The sequence below is a fragment of the Leptonychotes weddellii genome, chromosome 8 (genome assembly GCF_054177405.1).
Source record: "Leptonychotes weddellii isolate Sample4059 chromosome 8, ASM5417740v2, whole genome shotgun sequence".
Taxonomy (NCBI): Eukaryota; Metazoa; Chordata; class Mammalia; order Carnivora; family Phocidae; genus Leptonychotes; species Leptonychotes weddellii.
In genome coordinates, this window is record NC_138376.1 from 31,717,761 (window position 1) to 31,738,042 (window position 20,282).

Consider the following 20,282-nt stretch of genomic DNA (forward strand, 5'->3'; position numbering starts at 1 on the left):
GACCGAGACAGGTTGGAATCCCCTCCTGTGGGGCTCTCCGAGCCTCAACTTCGTAACTGGAAAACAAGAATGATGACCCCCACCTCCAACAGTTACTGGGAGGATTTCAATGAGGTACCGTGGGTAAAACTACAGAAATTACAGCACAAAATGCCTGGCCCACAGAAGGTGCCTAAGAAAGCTTAGCTGCTTTAAATCGAAGAGAGGGACAGAGAAAAAGAAAGAGGGACAGAGCGAGGCAGGCAGAAAGAGAGAAGCATCCACCTGCCCCTGGGAAGTAGAGTGGTACTGACCCCCTAGGCGGCAAAGCCGATGACACAGAAACAAACACCACCGGTTCCCGGAGGCTCCAATCCTTCGTGATCACAAAATAATAACACCGGCAGCTATCACGCATGGAAGGCATGCGCTTGTGCAAATACTTTCCACAGACAACTCTAAATGGGTTAATCCTCCAGCACCCCTAGAAGGGAAGTTGGTTATCCCTACTTTACAGAGGGAGGGACAGAGGCTCAGAGAAGTCGATTAACTTGGTCACAGTCACACAGGCTGGCAGACGTAAAGCCGGTGACTGACTCCAGGCCCCATATCCCTGTCATTGCCTCCCTAAAATCGGTCAGACCCACCCCCTCGAGACCCTCCCCTTCCATCTTCTCCATCTCAGAAATGCCCTGCCTTTCATCCTCTCCTCAGTCAGAGGGAGAAGCTGGACGCTCGCTGGCCGCGGGCATGTGGCACAGATGAAGGGGCACAGGGCAGGAAGCGAGGGGGCTGCGCTGGACCCCCGTCAGCCCAGGAGGGAGCTCAGAGCTCTTCGGGCCCCTCCCCTCACAAGCTGCTCTAAGGCTCACGTGAGGTAACAGACATGGATGTGTTCAGTACATCCCACAGGACTGCACAAATCCATCTCAGGCCTTCTGGAACCTTCCCTAGAAAATACCACCCCACTCTCCAGCAACCCCACATTCCGTCTCTGGACTAGTTACTAGCCCCTTGCCCTGAGTAGCCCCAATTTCCCTCCTCCTACAACGCCACCCCTGATCTTGCTGCCTTCTCAGGACACTTGCCCCTTTGTAGAAACCCAATGTCTCTCCATTGCACCGTCTGGGCTGTACAAGCGGGGGGCCTGCAGGCGGGGACCACCAATCACATGGCTCTGTAGCCCTAAGGGATGCGGCATGGGGCCTTTTGGGGACAGGCATTCCGGGAACACCTTGACCAGTAATAACTGAAAGCACAGAGAAATCCTAAGTCATTCTCACAACCAACGAGGGAGACAGAGAGGTTACCCTCATTTCACAATGAGGAAACTGGGGGTCAGGTTAAGAAATCCAAGGACATCCAGCTCCCAAGTCGAGGAGCCTGACACTAAAGAATTTATTAGTGAGGCCCCAAAGTGTCCCGAACAGGCCAAATAAGGGGCTGACCTCCTCCTTCCCGCCTTGTCCATAGGCCAGGCTTCTAAAAAGATTCAGCTGCACGGTAAATCTGAACCCGCTCACCAGAAGATTCTCTTGAAGTCCCCGTCTTCTCCTCTTGGGCCACATCGCCCGTTCCAAAATGAAAGGGGCATGTGTCTCTGTTCAATGTTTTCCCGGGCCTGCCAGTGCCTTCCTAGGAGTATTTCAGTGGCTCTGCTGGCGGACTTGTTTGGGGGTGTGTCTGTCTGCCTCCCTCCCTCTGCTGCCATGCTAGAAGTGACATTCTGCACAGGTGGGGACAAAATGAGGGAGAGTAGGCAAGGGCTCCCAGCTCTCTGCAAAGCTGTTAATGAAAGGAGTCCTCGCAAGAGCCAAGAGCCCCAAACCACATGGCAGCTCAGTGACTCAAATCCAGCCCATGTGGACGCCTTGCCCAGTGCTCTCTCTCCACCACAACACGGTGCCCACGTTTCCTCTTTTTACTACCAGAATTTTCCCCCTTTCTTCTTTTAAAAACCTGCATTGCATATCAACAATTTTACGGGAGAAGGAAAAAAAAAAAAAAAAAAAACCGGATCAAAAAACCCATCAAATATGCTCTGCACTTTTCCAGAACCTTATCAATATGTGTGCATTGATTTTTCCCTGGCCGCCATCAGCACAGGTAAGCTAGGCCATTCTCTCCTCGTTCCACCTGACTTCACCCCACGCAGCCACACGTGGGTGATCCCACTGGATCGCTGTCCCAGAGTTTACTTAACCGTTCGTTCCCTCATTCCCTATGTGGATTATGTCCCATTTTTTCCCATCTGTGGACAAGCTGGTGGCCGGTCCCCTTGGGATTACTTCTGGGGGACTTATTCCCAGAAGTAAAAATACTGGTCCCAAGGAAGAACCCAGTAATAACTGAAAGCACAGAGAAATCCTAAGTCATTCTCACAACCAACGAGGGAGACAGAGAGGTTCCAGCGCTGCTGGAACCCAACGTCGTCCTGACGTCCGGAAAAACAGCTCCACCTTTCAGTCACACGAGAGGCACCCTGTGTTCTTTACCACAGGCCTCCGCACTGGGTTTTATAAATTTCATCTATGCGCTCCTAATTTTACAGGCCAACTGAGCTGTTTGAACTCACCTATCTTTGGTGTTGAGGCAGCTAAACACTCCACATCTCAGGGTATTACCTGGGCATCGTACGAAATGACCCTGTTATATTACCAACAGTCTGAGTCTCTGCCTTTAAAATCTTTGCCAGGTCTGTGTATACCTTTGACAACACATTCTTTTTTTTTTTTTTTTTTTTAATTAATTTTTTTAACAAGTTCTTACTTGTTGGCACGTGTTTCTCTCTTACCCTCCCCTTTAGTACAATTCTTCTTCTTATTTTTTGGGGGGGAAAAACACCCCACTTCACTGAGTCACACGTAGCATAAACATGTCCCTGGGAGAGCCCCACCCCAAGCCCAGGGGCCACACAGCCCGCCCTGAAATGACTGGGTACCCGCGTATTCCTTTTCCCTCACAGATTTCATTACTGTATAGCTGAACGCATCCCAGTTACGTCAATGATTATTTGTATGGAATTTTCACAAACACGGTTGCTCTCTCCAGCGAGGATAAATAGTCCATCTGCTTCCTCTGAGTTCTGAAGGGTTTTAAAACTACGTTTTTAATATGTCGAGATTTTATAACCTATGATGACACGTAACTCTGAGTGCGCCTCTTCCATGTGGCTCTCTGGTGGTTCCCAAGAGCCACTTGAAAATAACATCCTTCGCTATTGTTCACCTTTCCAAATTTGCCATGTGTGAATGTCTTCCCTTTCTTTAGATCCCTTTCCTCGCACCAACCTCCCATTTTTCTGTAATACAGCACCAGTTTTAATAACCACTGCTCGCCTGCCCCGTTTGCCAAGAGGAGCCCGCTGCTAAAAGATTTTCGAAAGATATTTCGGTATGCTTACCCACCAATTTTTCCTGATTATTGCTATTATTATCATTTTGCATGCTTTAGAAAGTATTTCACTGGGATTTTATAACTGTCAGGGCATGAAATCGAGGCAAAAACCTTGGGATACTGACTTTTCAGTACTTTAAACTTCTGATCAGAAACAGCCATGTAGGATTTTGTAATTTTCTTTGAATAGAAATTGTGTCATTTGCAAACAGTGATATTTTTATCTCTTCCTTCCCTATACCAATCCCTCTAGTTTCTTTTTGTTCCTATATTGTTATGACAAGCATCTGTTAAACTATGTTAAATAAAAGTAGCGATAAGGGACATTCTGGTTTTGTTCCTGTTTTACAGGGCATGCTTCTAGTATTTCTCCACTTGGTATCTGCACTCCTGGAAGGCTTGGTTCATGATTATATACAAGCAGGCACTTTATCGTATTTAGGAGTAAATCCCCCAACAATCCTATTTTTAGTCTTATGATGCTTTATAACGCATCTATAATTATGTATTTTTCGGCATCTACTGAGACCTAACTCATTCACTGAATATTTGTTGAGCATTGATTAGATTCCGGGCATCGTGGTAAATATTGGATGTTCTGGTTTTTATGGCTTATTTCTATTAATAGTAGTCTCTCTGTATTAAACCACCATATATTCTTGGGATGAGCCCTACTTGGTAATGTTTCAAGACTCATTTTCCAAGAACCTAAATGGCTATAAAATTCATCTGGAAAGGAGACGATGGACTCTGAAAAACAAACTGAGGGTTCTAGAGGGGAGGGGCGTGGGAGGATGGGTTAGCCTGGTGATGGGTATTAAAGAGGGCACATTCTGCATGGAGCACTGGGTGTTATGCACAAACAATGAATCATGGAACACTACATCTAAAACTAATGATGTAATGTATGGGGATTAACATAAGAATAAAATATATATATATATATATAATTCAATAAAATATTCCTAAAAAAAAAATTCATCTGGAAAGGGACGCCTGGGTGGCAGTCAGTTGAGTGTCCGACTCTTGGTTTCGGCTCAGGTCGTGATCTCAAGGTCATGGGATCGGGCCCTGCACTGGGCTCTGCGCTGAGTTTGGGACTCTCTCCCTCCCACACACACACTCACTCTTTCTCTCTCAAATAAATAAATAAATCTTTAAAAAAAAATTCATCTGGAAAAAGTAACAGACAAGGATATTGAGTTATCAACCTCCAAGAAGCAGTTCCAATGTTGCCTCCCCTTTCCAAAGCAGAGGTCCCAGGTCCTTCCTCTGGGCACCATGGCCCCCTCTCCCGCCATTACCACATTTACTGCAGGGACCGTAATACAACCAGATGTCCACCTCTCTGCCCCACCGCAGCGCTCCAGCACTGCCTGCCCTGAGGAGAGAAGCATGGGTGTATCACTGGTCCTGAGCACCAAGACTAGTGGATGAGAGTTGCTCAATAAATATTTCCCGGAGAAGTTAGGTCATTCATCTATTTGTTTATTTCACTGATGATTTTTTGCAGCTGTATTTTCAAGTGAAACTGATATGTAAAATCCTTCTCGGGATCAGCAGGACATGGACAAGCGGGCCCAATTCTACGCACACACAGAGAGAAAAGCTGTCATCTGCTGCACGGGCCTCCTGTCGGAGGAGATCCTGGAGATCTCCAGCTAGAGGATGGGCTCACAGTGACTTCGCGGAAGGGGACAGCATATGATGAGGTGATGAACAGTCTCTACCAAAGGGCAAAGCCCTGTGACAGGGGGAGCCCAGACAGTGACCCTACACCACACAGGCATCTGGACATTTATGAGAAGGTTAGCAAGGCCCCAGCTGGTGGGGTGAGGCAGGATTCCAGTGCCTGGGAGTAGGACTTGTCTTGTTATTTATTGCTTATCAACACACATCCATGCACCAGACACCTCACACAATTGTCTTTCCAACCACCCTGTGAGGTATACTCAATAGTTCCCGTCACACACAAAAAGAAACTGAGGCCAGGCAGGTTATGTAATCTACCCCGAGTCACACGGCCAGTAAATGGATGAGCTGGGACTGCGGCTAATGTCTTCCCACCACACCTTGCCATCTCCAGCAAAGGGCCTGGGCAGGGTATTGGGCCCCTCACAGGACCCACATATCAGGCACGTTAGCAGAACAGGAACCAACACAGAAGCCTCTTAGAAGAACTGAGACTCAGAGAAGGAAACGGGACACAGGAACAAGGCAGGAGGCCCCTGCCATGTCAGAGCCAGAACAGTGTCTGAGCCTAGAATCCTGGCCGGAAGGGATTGGAGTCTCCGCTTCCTCAGACCAGATGTGACTCTAAGAGCTGAGGGCAGGGCTGAGAGGCAGGAAATAACCCATGGGGCTGTCCTCTCCCTAGATGATGCAGGCTGGGTCTGGGTGGGCATGCCCCTCTCAGCTCCACAGACTGCAAGGGGAACCAGGGTCAAGCCAAGCAGGCCCTCCACTGCCACGGGCAAGTGTTCAGAATGGGAGCTCCCGGAACACCGAGAATCCGACTGAATAAACACCTGAAAATCTTGGCCTTTGCCTTATGTGTAAAGGGAACAGGGCTGGACCAGATGCCTTCTGCAGGTACTGTGGGTTCTATTCCTCATTTTGGGATTCTTCGCCTTAGCAGCACCATTTAAATCAGGGGTCTTATGATCTATACATAGGCTTCAGGATGCTTGAAGCCCACACAAGCAAAAGAATTGAGGGTTTCAGTGTGCATGAATGGGGGTGAGCATATTTCTGGAGAAGAAGTCTAGAGCTTCCATCACATTCTCAACGGGTCCACGGACCACCAAAAAGGTTCAGAACAACTGATCCAAATGTACCTAAAAAGTCAGCTAAACCAGGAGAAGCTAGACAGCAGTGCTGAGCTACAGTCAGCTCACCAACCAAGTATGGCTAAAGAAATTCTGGACCTTCTACCTAGTCTAAGACCACCTGGAAAACGTGTGGTCACTAATGAAGCCAGAGAAAGTGACCGGGTTGTGGGGGGAGGGCATCCCATCTTCACTACTTCAAAGGAGAGCAGTATGAATTTTATCACAAGAGTTAGAAGCATCATCTTTAGACAGTTGATGGGTTTGCTGGATACCGCTCTTAGTGCCCAAAGGTCTGCTGGATCAGAATCTGCATTTGACAAAGGCCCCAGACCCCAGGAGATTCGTGTGCACCTTAAAGCTTGAGAAGCACTGCTGTACTTGTGTGGACGGAAATTCATGGGAGAAAAAAAAATGAAGGATAAAAGGAAAGTGAAAATAGAAGGAACAAATGAGAATATGAGCCAACGTCTGGGAAGAGAACAAAAGCCAAAAGTTGGCTCTTAGTAAAAATAATAAGGGGCACCCGGCTGGCTCAGTTGGTAGAGCAAGCGGCTCTCGATCTTGGGGTTGTGAGTTCGAGCCCCATGTTGGGTGTAGAGATTACTTAAAAATACAATCTTAAAAAAAAAAGAATGGGGGCGCCTGGGTGGCTCAGTCGTTAAGCGTCTGCCTTCGGCTCAGGTCATGATCCCGGAGTCCTGGGATCGAGCCCCGCATCGGGCTCCCTGCTCGGCAGGAAGTCCGCTTCTCCCTCTCCCACTCCCCCTGCTGTGTTCCCTCTCTAGCTGTGTCTCTGTCAAATAAATAAATAAAATCTTAAAAAAAAAAAAAGAATGAAAGTTCTAAACCGTGGGCACAAGTAATTTCAAAAGAATACACTGGAAAAGTCAGAAAAGAACCACAACCTGATAAATGAGCCACTGATACACTCTCTACGGTTTTAGGCAATTGTAAGCGAATCGATGAAAAGGTTAAGATGATGCTGACAAATGTATAAGATACCCAAATTAAAGCAAAAGGAAAGACAAGTTAACTGAGCAGAAACCAAAGACGGGTCACAAAAAGGCAGAAACAACCAAGGGAAAAGTGCCTGTGCTTAATGGCTCCGTCGGAAAATCCTTCTGCAATGTGTAAACATTTTTGAACATTCAAGTAAACAGCTAAAGCATTCATACTTTCCTTTTGACAAATTAAAGCATGCAACTCAAAGCTGAGGCCTTTCAAATCTGACTCCAGTCCCCCAAGAGCACCCCTGAGAGGAGCCCGGTGCACATCTTTCGGGCCCGTTTTATATGAATACACAATTCCACCCAAAACATAATACTGTCAAAAAGATGATACCGTTCTCCTTTTCATAAATGGCATCCCATCGTATGCATAGCATCCTGCAGCTTGCTTTTTGCACTCAATATTACATTTCCAAGGTCTACTCTTTATCACAAGATTATCAACCTAACCTATTCCTTTGAACCACTCTTGCAGTGTTATTCCAACTTTCCGGACTGAGTCCCATAATACGAAATCTATTTTATATTGTGACCCAGTTCACACTTGGTGAACATGCAAAACTGAAACAAAAAGTCTCACCAAGTATCAGCCCCATCGTGTACAATGCCCTCCTGATTTTCCACTGTTTCGCAACACACTACGTTGATTTACTGGCCCCCTCAGGGTCTGAACAGCCCAAGTTGTATTTAGCCCTCACTAAATAAATACATACTTATTTATCCATCTTACTGATGGATGTTCACCTCCTTGTCTCCAATCTCCCACTACTACAACAATGTTCCATGAACACTGCACATAGATGTGAATGTCTCTCTGGGGCAGATGCCGAGCAGTGGGGCTACTGGGTCCTGAGACACAGGCATTTATAATTTAGAAAAACATCACAAACTGCCTTCCAAAGCTGTTGTATCCATTCGCTCCCACCCAGGATGTACAAAAGTACCTTTCCTTTACACCCTCACCAACTCAGTATATTCTCAAATGTTTTCATTTTTTTCTAATCTAACAGATGAAAATGTCATTTTACTGTCGTTCTGATCTGCATGTTTTATTGGAAGAGTCTGTGTATTTTTTCTTTTTAAAAGTCATTTACCCTTCTTTTCCTGTGAATTTCTGTTCCTGTCCTTTGCCCATTCAATTAAGTCAACGATCCTTTATTTCTAAGAGCTCTTTACATATTAAGAAAATTAGCTCCTTTTATCATGTATGTTGCAAATATTTTTTTCTCAGATTATCACCTTTTTTTCTAAGATTTATTTTATTTGAGAGAGAGAGAGAGAGAGCATGCACGCACATGAGTGGAGGGGCAGAGGGAGAGAATCTTCAAGCAGACTCCCCGCTGAGGGTGGAGCCCGGTAAGGGGCTCAGTCCCACAACCTATGAGATCATGACCTGACCCAAAACCAAGAGTCAGGTGGTCAACCGACTGAGCCACCCAGGCGCCCCCTATGACCACCTACCTTTTGACTTTGTTTATGATGGTCTCCTCATGCAAAAATTCTCATTTTTCTGTTGTCAATTTTATCAATCTTGTATGTCATCTGGGATTTGTGTCAAACTTAGGAAGGTCCCTCTACTCCAAGACTGTAGAAAGATTCCGCCAGTGCTTTTATACTTTCATTTTTTACTTAAATCTTCCACCTATCTCTGACAGACTTATTTTGATCTACAGCACAAAGTAGGGACCCTATTTTCTGCACCTTCCTTTATCACAGATGGCTATCTAGATGTGAAGATATTATCATTCCCCATAAACCTGAAATGCTGCCTCTATCACAAATTACACACACACACCCCTATTTATTTTGGGGCTCTCTAATCTGTCCCATCACTTGTTCAGTCTATTAGCTTAATTACTGCAGCTTTTAAAATGTTTAGTATCTGTTACAGCTAGACCCTTCTCTCTTTTTCTTTGTCATATTTTCATTCAGGTTAATTTTTCCATATGAACTTAGAATCAGATTTTCTTTTTTTTAAAGATTTTATTTATTTATTTGACAGAGAGAGACACAGCGAGAGAGGGAACACAAGCAGGGGGAGTGGGAGAGGGAGAAGCAGGCTCCCCGCAGAGCAGGGAGCCCGATGCGGGACTCGATCCCAGGACCGTGGGATCATGACCTGAGCTGAAGGCAGTCGCTTAACCAACTGAGCCACCCAGGCGCCCTAGAATCAGATTTTGTATTACCAAAATAATCCTACTGGTAATTTTTATTGTGATCACATTTTAAATGTATAAGAGAATTGATATTTTTCTAACACTGACTCTTTCTGGCCAAGACTGTATTATCTTTCTAAGTATTTTATATTCCTTTGTAGCACTGAAGTCACACGTAAATAAAATTTTTTAAGCTTATAAACTAGATAGTTAATCTCTTTTGTTGCTTACGTAAATGGGCATTTTTCTTCCATCATATTTTCTAGTTGGGATATTGTTTATACGGGAGAGCTACCAATTTTTACACATTAACTATGCACTCAACTACCTTAACAAACTCTCTGTTTGTCTTTAGTCTTGCCTCCTCCTCCTAGTTTTTATACCTCTTATTTCTTTCTCTTATCTAATTTTACCAGCTTATCCTTCCAAAACAAGGTTACATAATTATGGTGCTTAGTCATGATTTTATTGGTAATGCATCTACTACCCACCATTTCAATGCTAAGCAAAACTTGGCTACCAGTTTGACAAAGATATATTTTCTCATGGTGAGGAGGTATCTAATTATTCCTACATTATGAGTTTTTATTAGAAAGAGATGCTTAATTTTTCATAAACCTTTTCAGCATCTTAGACCCTTGAAGATGGTGAATTTTATTAATAGAAGTCCTAAAATTAACCTATCCTTGCATTCCTGTTCTGAAACCCACATGCCTATGCAGTTCCTTCAGTGAGCTGCTAGATTCTATTTGCTAATTGGTAGTAGAATTTTGCATCTATATTCAAAACTGCAATCACTTGGTAATTGTGTGTGCACATACTGCTCTTTTGCCACATTTTACTACACTAGGTTCACAAGAAGAATGTAAGCATTCCTTCTTTCTTTGCTCTAGAACAATTTAAACAGCATTAGAATCATCTGCACCTTCAATATTTGAAAAACTTTACCTGTGAGACCTATCTGGTCCTATGACTATTTTAAGGAACAGCTCTTTGATAACTTTTCTCAATTTCTTCTATGGTAATTGACCTGTTCAAATTTTATTCTGTTCTGGTATCAGTTTATTTTGTGTTTGTTTTTTTTTTTTTTTAAGAATAAATACGCTCATCTTACATAAACTATTTCTAAACACAGAAAAAGATCCTACCAGTATACCTGTAAGAAGTAAATATAGCCTCCACCCCAAACCTTATCAGGACAACGCCCAAGTGGCCTGGTTCCTAGTATCTGCACCTGTCCTCCTCACCCCTCCTTAACACATCATATTTCCTCACCACCAGACTCATGTAAAAAGAGAATGGACAGGTTTGCAATAAACCAGAAACATGAGGGCACTCTTTCTCTCCCTCCAGTACCATCAGGGAAGGGCTGTAGACAAGGGGCCCAATTCCCACCTCCCTTCCGTGGAGTCCCTTCCAGTCTCTTCCAGTCTTCTTTCCCTCACCAATCCCCACTCCAACCATGAAGCCAGCAGCCCAGCTTACCCACCCATGTGAAACCCTCGGCCTCCTGACGGACAACCTCAAGGAATCCACAGGCATTCATTCAACAGGCACCTGCTGGATGCCCTGGGCACCTGACAAACAAGGCTCCTGCACTCTAAAAGTGTGTTATCTGAGTGAGGGGTTAAGACCAGCCCACAAGTAACAAGGCCTCAATAAGCAGCCCAAAATAACCAAGTACAAAATAGTGCAGCAGAGCAAACCAAGGGTGCAGAGAACAGAGAAATCACTGGACTACCAGGAAGGCAGTGGGAAAGACACTTCACACAAGGGGCCCAAAGCCAGGCTCAAGGAGAATCAGCCCAGTGCACTCATGGTATTTGGTGGGATGCTGCCTGGCCGTGGAAAGGGGCAGATAAACCTGGGCCCCCGGGGTGTAGGAACCCTAGTGAGAGGTTTGGATATGACACAGTAGGCAATGGGAGGTACCATGGGCTACTGTGCAGGGGAGTAACAGGAAGAAAGCAGTGTTTTGGTCATCCCCCATACCCCACATTCTATGATGCCAGACTTGCATTCAAAGAAATAACGAACTGTGCCAAGAACTCGGTGAACTGAGGGAAGCAGGGGCACAGGAGGTGTAAACCACAACCCTATGCTGAGGCCACAAGTGACAGTGGACACACACACACACACACACACACACACACACATCCAGGTTCTAAGCAAAAACACCAGGCTGGAATCATACTGCGGCGCTAGGGTTTAAGTAGTTTATTGCACTACCCAATAAAAACCACATTGCCACAAATCTCTAACCTCAGGGGGCATCTATGCTAGCCCAGCACTTCTCAAACGTTGAAGTACACCCAGATCACCTGAGAATCTTGTTAAAAATACAGATCCTGACTCTGCAAGTGTGGGCTCGGCATTTACTCCAAGGAGCTCCGAGGGGACACTGGATGCCACTGATCCAGGGACCACGCTTTGAGAAGCAAAGGGCCAGATGAAACTGAGGCTCTAGTGGGCTCCCAGGCAGCAGGTCATGGGCATTAACCACGGGCGGAGAGAAAGCTCAGAGCTGTCTGGGGTCCAGAGCAGAGCACCCAAACTAACCAACTCATTTTCTTTTTGAAAAATTCACCATGGGGGTTCAGTGCCAGGCAGGGGTCCCTCCAAGTCATTAGTAAATGGAAACCACCCCCCATTTCACAACTACCATCTAATTACTCTCCCTGTAACCTTCCACAACAGCCCTAAGCCAGCTCTTTCAAGGGCTGATGCCACTAATCAAGTCATAAAGCCTTAAAGCTCCTATTATTAGCCTTGATCACAGAGGGTAAAACAAACTGCAACAATTGTCTTTCCTCCCAGCTGAGGCCATCAGTCAGGCTAACTGACCGCATTTGCATCACATGCCAGGTCAAGGGAAAACACATCTAACCAGTGAGGAGCTCCTATGCTGGATGGCTCATAGAAGAGAAATTTATCAGCTCTTGGATGATCTCCTGAGAAGATTCTGGAAACTGATCACGATCCACCACAATCCTAGTGATTTCTTTACTGTCCCCATCTCCTTGGATAACTTGGAAGCCTAGAAGAAGCTTCTCCCCACCCCTCCGAATGCATGCCCTCCCCTTGGGTTGCCTACTTAGGCACGGAGTGACCCACTTCAAATCGACCCCATCACAAACCACAGAGCTCCTTGACACAGCTCAATTCTTAAATCTGATGGCCTGTGTTTCAAGATGCATGCCTCTACCACCTGGAGATGAGGTGACCGGTTGATCCACAGAGCAACAATAACAGAAACCGTTCAAGGTAGACCTGGACCCTACCTCCATGTGACTCACAAAATACACACACACACATCAGTTCAATGACTCAGACATCTAAAGTATACAGAAATCTCAGCACCCTACTCAGCACCATGGGGATTCAGAAAACAAAAATCCCTGAACTTGAGGAGTCAGTCAAAGAGGAGATAAAGTTCTCCGTGGTCACGAAGCAACTGTACTTTAAGTTCCCCGATCACTGGCACCCACCAAGCTGGAGAGCTTCCTATACGTGTGGCCTAAAGTCTACAGAACATGGTCAATGACAGCTCCATGAAGATTAGGCCATTGACCCCAAAAGGAAATAAGCCTGAGGACCTGCTCTGCTCAGGGATAGTATTCCCGCCATGAGCTGACTAAGCAATACGTGAAGAAGAAGAATGTCCTCCATTGGCCATGAGCAAGTGACTCACCAAAGATGACACAGAGAGTTTTAAAGCTGGAAGCAGAACCCGAGTCCCTCAATTCCCAGATCAAGGTTCTTTCAACTAAATCCCACTCCTCTCACCTCTGCTTTGGAATTCCCCCATAAAATCAGAATTTGAAGTTGGCCACTTCTTTGCTTTTTATTCCTCCCAACCTCAACCAACCTTTGGGACCCCCTTTCTCTTGAGAAAGCAGCATAATTTAATTCATCTGAAAGTTGGTCCCATTCTGCTCTCCATGGGATGGGTCAAGGGCAAAACAAAGTCACATCCCCTCTTCAGGACTTACTTCTTCCTCTTCTGTTAAATGAGGAGGTTAGTAGAGGTGACTTCTAAGATCTTTTCCAGGATTTAAATAAAGGATTTAAAAATTACTTCGAAGATCCTTTCCAGCTTTAAATAAAATCAGTGGAAGCTTCACTTTGCAGTCAGGACGAAATAGGGGCTCCCCGAAAGCCATGGTCCCTGCGTCATCCTGTTTTGTAGAGGTTGGTACAGGTAACTGGTAAGAAGCTACAGTTCACAGAAAACCTGTCCCCACCAATCACTTCCCATGGTCCACACAGAGCTTCTCCAGCCCACATTAGAGGAGGAACGGCCAGCTGCCAGCTATCTTCACGAACTTGCCAGGAAGAATTCTTAAAGTTTTTGTTGCATTGCAGTATTATTTCCTTTTTAATGACTTCTTTAAATCATAAAATTGATGTGTGCTTGTTACACAAAACCAGAAAACATTTTATTTTTCATACCTTTTTGAAATCATAAAGTAAGTGTACATTCATCACAGAAAAATCAGAAAACTTGTTAAAAGAAAATCCCACCTGTAAACAAGTCTATACCTATGTTAATTAAGTAAGTCATATTTCAATCAAAGAGCAAAGAAACCCAAGAGTTGGAACTGGCCTTAACGAGGAACAGGTTGCATTCCGAGCTACACCACAGAACATTTGTGGGAATAGTCACAGTAATGACCCAATCCAATCCCCCTCTCTCCACTGGCCCACAGGTGCCACCCAGCCTCTGCTCAAAGACTTCCCACTTTCCAGCCCTTTTCCAAGCTTTGGGAAAGCTCCATCAGTGCATCTTCCTGTAGTAGACAGCAGTCATTATATGCACAGGCTTGTAAAAGGCCTGAAGTTGGGTTCAATTCCAGACTCAGCCTCTTACACGTGCTCCATGACCCTGGGAAAGTCACTTAGCTTCTCTGAACTTGATTTCCTCAACTCTAAGATGGGAATGATAATATCTGCTTGAAAGAATTGTCCTGAGATTTAAATGAGAAAGTGTAAGTGCTCAATAAATAGTAAGGACTATTATTTATCGTAGTTCAAAACAAAGGCTTTCAAACTTTCTCCACCTTACCTCTAAAAAGAAACTATACTTTCTATCATGACTCGGTACCTAAAATATCTATATATCCATGCAAATATATAAAACTGAACAAATATTTTCAAGAAACAATGCTGACCCATACACCTCTGATCCACTGAAAATTTGTCTTCCTGTTCTATTCTTTCCTTTCTATTCTATTTCACCTTTTTAAATTGCTGGTCTTCCTCACTTAATTGATTGTACAACCCACTAATGGATTACATACTGCAGTCTGAAAAACACTGACTTATACTAACACGAAATCTCTCCTCCCGGAGCTCCCACCTTTGGCTTTACTTTCTGGAACCACACAGAACAACTCTGCTCCACCTGTTCACCTTCCAGGCACTCCCTGTTCTCTCAAGCAGTCACTGTATGTGGTCTGACTTCCCGATCCCCCTTTATCCACATCCCCTCCTCTGGACTCCTTTCCTCTGCAAACTTTCCCCTGTAATCCCTGCTGCCGGGGAGGGCCACGCTCAGTTAGCAGATGCTCTATGCCCCTGGTGGCTTCCACGTAAACCTCAGGTCAGGCAGCGTGACATGAGCATCTTTTCAAACCTTCCCACAAGATGAGTTATTCATCCCCGGAGGAACACATGTTGGTTTCTTCCAGCCCGTTCCCAACTCCTGTCTGGTGCTTTCATACAAAAACGTGCTCCCTCCATCTCCTCCTCTGTCCTTCCACAGATGAGAATAGGATGCCTCAAGGCCCATCAATGAGAAAAGCGAAAGTGAGGAAGAGTTTCAATATGCATGTGTGAGCCTGAATCTACAACCAGAAAGTGCTCCTTTCTTACTCATCTCTGAACTAGCTCTGCCTGCTAAACCTGGAACTGAACCGAGAAGGCCTCATCACCACGGCCACATCTGTCTCTTCATGGCGAAGGGGGCCCTGTGACAAGGAATCTCACAGCTGCCTGCAAACACAGCCCCCTTCAGAGCTGAGATCTGCCGGCACCGCTTGAGCAGGCAGGAAACGGCAGATATCACGTACGGCCACAGTTTCCCATATCCTATCTGCATCTGTGGTCATCAAAAAAGGCGTTTATGGTAATAAAAATACATATAAAATGCACACACAGGCACCTGGTGTCGCTAATCCGATAGGTAACGTTTTGTAATTTGGGTTAAAAAAAAAATAGTTTCCAAAGCAATAACCAAAAAAAGGCTACTATGCCTGCAAAATGCAAGCTGGCTCCTCCCCACTCTCCTCTCCTCACTGTGCTTCAGCGAGTGTCCAGGGAAACACGTTCAAGAGAGTTGTCCCCGCGGAGGGAACTTCACAAACCCACCGTCCTCCGTTTATTATCTTACTAGCTGAATCCGCATCCCGAGAAACAATGTATTTTAAATGTTTTGTTGACTTCAAAATGTATTCAAAAGGTAGTACGCTGTATGGGCTGTGTAGGGTCTTGCTTTAACTTCAACCTCAGATTACTAAGATTCACTCCTATCCCTGCACGTAGATGCTGTTCATTTACATCACTACGTGTGTAACGGCCCATCACGTGACCACAAACTCATTCTCCAGGGGATGAGCATTTACCTTTCCAGTTTTTTGCTCGTATCAACAGTGCTCCGAGGAGGAACATTCTTAGGACACATCTCCCGGTGCCCCTGTGAATGGGTTTCTCGTGATTTTGCACACCAAGGAGCAGACCTGCCAGGTCACAGAGTATGCACACATACAACTTTACAAGACAATACCAAACTATTCTCCAAAGTGGTTGCATCAGTTCATGCTCCTAACCGGCGGTGCACAGGAGGCCACGGGGCTCTATACTCTCTCCAATGCTTACTTACCACACAGCTTCTTCATGTCGGAACCTTAAAATGGGTCAACCCATTTTAACCCAATGGGGATAAAATGGAATCTCATTGTGAGTTCTAGTCCCCGATTACTAATGAAATTAAGTGTCTCATAAAAAGAAAGATCCTCTCCCCACCTAAAGCCCTGTACTTTTCTTTCACTGCTCTTATCACAGTCTATAATTAAACGTTTGTGGGATGATTTGATTAAAGCCCATTGCCATGCCTGCTTTCTTTAACCACTGTATGCTGCACAACAAAGTAGAGCCTCTGCGTACATGTCGAATGAATGAATGCATGAATAGCTGAGTAAATGAGACAATCCCATTGGTCATCAGGCTCCAATCTGATTTTATTAAAAGCCTGGGCTCATGAGTCTGGGTCTGACCTCCCCAGCTGAGTTATCAAGGGGGTGGGGGTAGAAGTGATGGGATGGTAGGAAAGGGAGGGAAAGTCCAGTCTTGGTCCAGGGTAATTCCCGGGGCCTCCCCAATAATAACAGTAAAACGATCACTGCTGTGAATTGCAGTCCTAACATGGGCCCCTTGCTTCACACCAAACAATAACAGCCTTCATTTACATAGCGTGCTTATAAACCAAGCACTGTGTTACTTGCTTACTGGAGTATTCATCTGATCCTCACCATCTCTAGGGAATGAATATTACTATTTCTTTTAAAGATTTATTTTATTTATTTTAAAGAGAGAGCCTGCATGCATGGGCAGGGGGAGGCGCAGAAGGAGAGAGATAATCTCAAGCCATCTCCCTGCTGAGCCAGGAGCCCAACGTGGGGCTCGATCTCACGTCCCTGAGATCATGACCTGAGCCGAAACCAAAAGTCAGATGCTCAACCGACTGAGCCACCCAGGCTCCCCGCTACGGAATGGATATTATAGCCCCATTTTATAGCAAAGAAAACTGAGGCGCCCAGCTACAGGGCATAAGGGGTAAACTCAGTCAGAGGCACATCAAGGTCAGTCTGGCCCCAGAACCCTTTCCACACACCTGCTGCCAACCCCCGGCTTTTTATCTTCTCTGCATAGGATTGCTTTTCCTCCCCATCTGCCTCCACAAAGCTCTGCAGATTCCAAGTTTTGCTCCACAGCTCACAAATGCTTTCCCTGCGCTGGGGGAGCCGTGCTTGAGTCAAAGATCACCCTGCTCTCTGTCACTGAAACATTTACCCTGAGAACACACTTACCTGGCAGGTCCCTGGCTACAAGGTGCTGACTGTCACCCAGCAGGCTGGCACGAGGACATCATCCACATCCAACTCTCCCACAGTTCTCCCAAGTCAACACTTCTCACCAGCGGAGGTTCTGCACAGACTAGCTTCAACTTTGAAAGGGTTTTTACTGCAACTAGAAACAAACACCTAACAAATACTTACTATACCGGGGCACATAACATGCCTTAATTCAGCAAGAAATACTATGTAACCCCTACAATTATACAATCCAGGCCAATGCCTGGAAATACGCATGTGAAATTATGTTAAGTGAAAAAAAAAAAAAAAACAGCAACTCAAAAATAGTATCTACGTGCCAAATTGAAGTACACACCGTACCCTCAGACACCAGAGGGTAATATAAATAGAACTGCATGTTCACTAGGACCTTTCTTCAGTAAGTTACTTAGGTTTCCATGGCCCCCCAAAAGCTACTTGTCAACTATTTATAACAGGTGTGGTTTCAAAGCAATGCTACTCACAGTAGCAAAGAATCCTCCCCAGCAAAAATGAAAGTTCCCTGGGTCATGATCATGTCTGTTTTGTTCATGGCTGCATCCTTAATGAAGGAATTGGAGGGGTCAGACCAGCGGTCAGTAGCTGGCCTGCTGCCAAATCCCACCACCTGGCTTTGTAAATAAAGTTTGATGGGAACACAGCCCCGCCTCCGATTACGCGTTGTCTGTGGTTGCTTTTACGCTACAATGGCAGGACTGAGTACCGAGTACAGAGGACAGAGACATGGCCCCCAAAGCTGAAAATATTTACTCTCTGGCCTTCTATAGAAAGTTTGCCAATCCTTAATTTAATGCCTAGCCTAGTGTCTGCATATAGTGAGGATTCCATAGTATATATTGAATTAATTATTTCAAATAAGCCCAAATCAAGCTAATAGATAAGAATAAAGACCTTATTTACCCAGGACATATAACAATGGATGCCTAACAAATGGGAAATCTAGGGGCACCTGGGTGGCTCAGTTGGTTAGGCGACTGCCTTCACCTCAGGTCATGATCCCAGGGTCCTGGAATCGTGCCCTGCATCGGGCTCCCTGCTCAGCGGGAAGCCTGCTTCTCCTCCTCCCTCTGCCTGACACTCCCCCTGCTTGTGCTCTCTCTCTGTCAAATAAATAAATAAAATCTCAAAAAAAAAAAAAAGTCAGCAAAAAATGGGAAATCTACTCTTTTATATTTAAATCAAAAGTGGGACTCCTGACGCCCTCAGTAGGAGGTACATGCCTTGAGCATTTTCTTCCACAGTGGAGGTGGATTACACCAAATCACATGCACCGCAGGCTACAGGGAGAGACAGTTGGTAAGGGCTTGGCAGGCCATCTGAGGCCAGGAGTAGGAGTCAAGTCTGGGTAACTAGTCAAGATGCTGTAATAATCCCCATGTGGGGCTCAAAGCAGGATGTTGGCCTCCTTAGTCGTATATTCTAAACAACTAAGCTGCAGGCCCCGAACCACCTGGGTGAAATCATTTCATTTATTTCCTATGTAACTTCTGGTCAGAACAATGCATCAGTAAACAACGGTAGGCTCAATTATTGTCCCCTTAATTTATCAGTACATCTGCATTATAATGCAACCGCGTATTTTTAGTTCTGCAGACTCGATTATTCAGAGGCTGATCATTCGGCTGGTGGCTTTTTGAAGCTCATTATGGCCCCAGTACAGAAGACAGGAGAAAGGAAATGAAAGGAGGTAAAACTCACATCAGTTGGTGTTGCTACTTTATTAGCAGATAAAATGCCAAGATTGGGGTGGAGGGGGTGGTAGAGGGTAAAACCCCAGGTCTCCAGAGCTGAAGCTCTCCCCAGGCCTCCCTTATCAGATCCCCACATCTCACTTACATCACTGCATGCTGACAGCCTATTGATAATTTTGTTATACTGGCCTATCCCTATGACGACCCAAGAATATTACAGTTGACCCTTGAGCAACACGGGTTTGAACTGTGCAGGTCCGCTCAAACGTGGATTTTTTCTGATAAATACGATACAGGACTATAAATGTATGTTCTCTTCCTTATGATTTTCTTAACATTTTCTTTTCTCTAGCTTACTTTATCGTGAGACTACAGTATGCAATACGTGTAACATTCAAAATGGTTGTTAGCTGTTTGTTATGGGTAAGGCTTCCTGTCAACAGTAGGCAATTAGCTGTTAAATTTCGGGGGAGTCGAAAGTTATACACAGATTTTTGAATGCCCCTAAACACCTCCCAGTGTTCAAGGGTCAACTGTACTCTCTAAGCTCCCTTCCTTTGTTCATAGGGAGAAAACAAAAGTCAAAAGGAGATTCGGAGGTGAAGCTCTCGATGGAACAAAGCCTTGGCCTGCTGAAGTCAGGGGACAGGTCTGCCCTGCCTGAAAAGCCAAAGTATGGATTCATTTAGGGAAATGTCTCGAAAAGAATGCTGGGAGGAGTCTGAGCCCCTTCCCCATCCACCACACACATTAATTGCTCCCAGCAGGTCTTCCCCCTTCCCAGAAACCCACAGATCCAGGGGAAGTTCAACACACACAGGCTCTGAGCCACAGGGTTCCACGCCCAAGTCCTCCTCCCCCCACCCCATCCCCTCGCCATGGGGTCCCTCCTGCAGTAGAATGAGTAGTGAGGGACCCAGAGCCCAGGCCCACGCACCCTTCAGGCCTGTCTGTACCATAACCACTGCTGAACAAATCAACAAAATCCACTATTTTAAGTGAAAACTGAAAGTCACACCCACAGAGGACCACACGTCTGCTTTCTCCTTGGGACATTATTCCTCCAGCTGAACCATACAAAACACACCTC

The 20,282-nt window shown here is 45.4% G+C and overlaps 1 protein-coding gene across 20 annotated transcripts in view; it reads right to left on the reverse strand.

Moving 5' to 3' along the window:
* TRERF1 (transcriptional regulating factor 1) overlaps positions 1-20,282 on the reverse strand; it is a 200,785-nt gene that overhangs the window by 159,465 nt on the left and 21,038 nt on the right. The window lies entirely within an intron of this gene.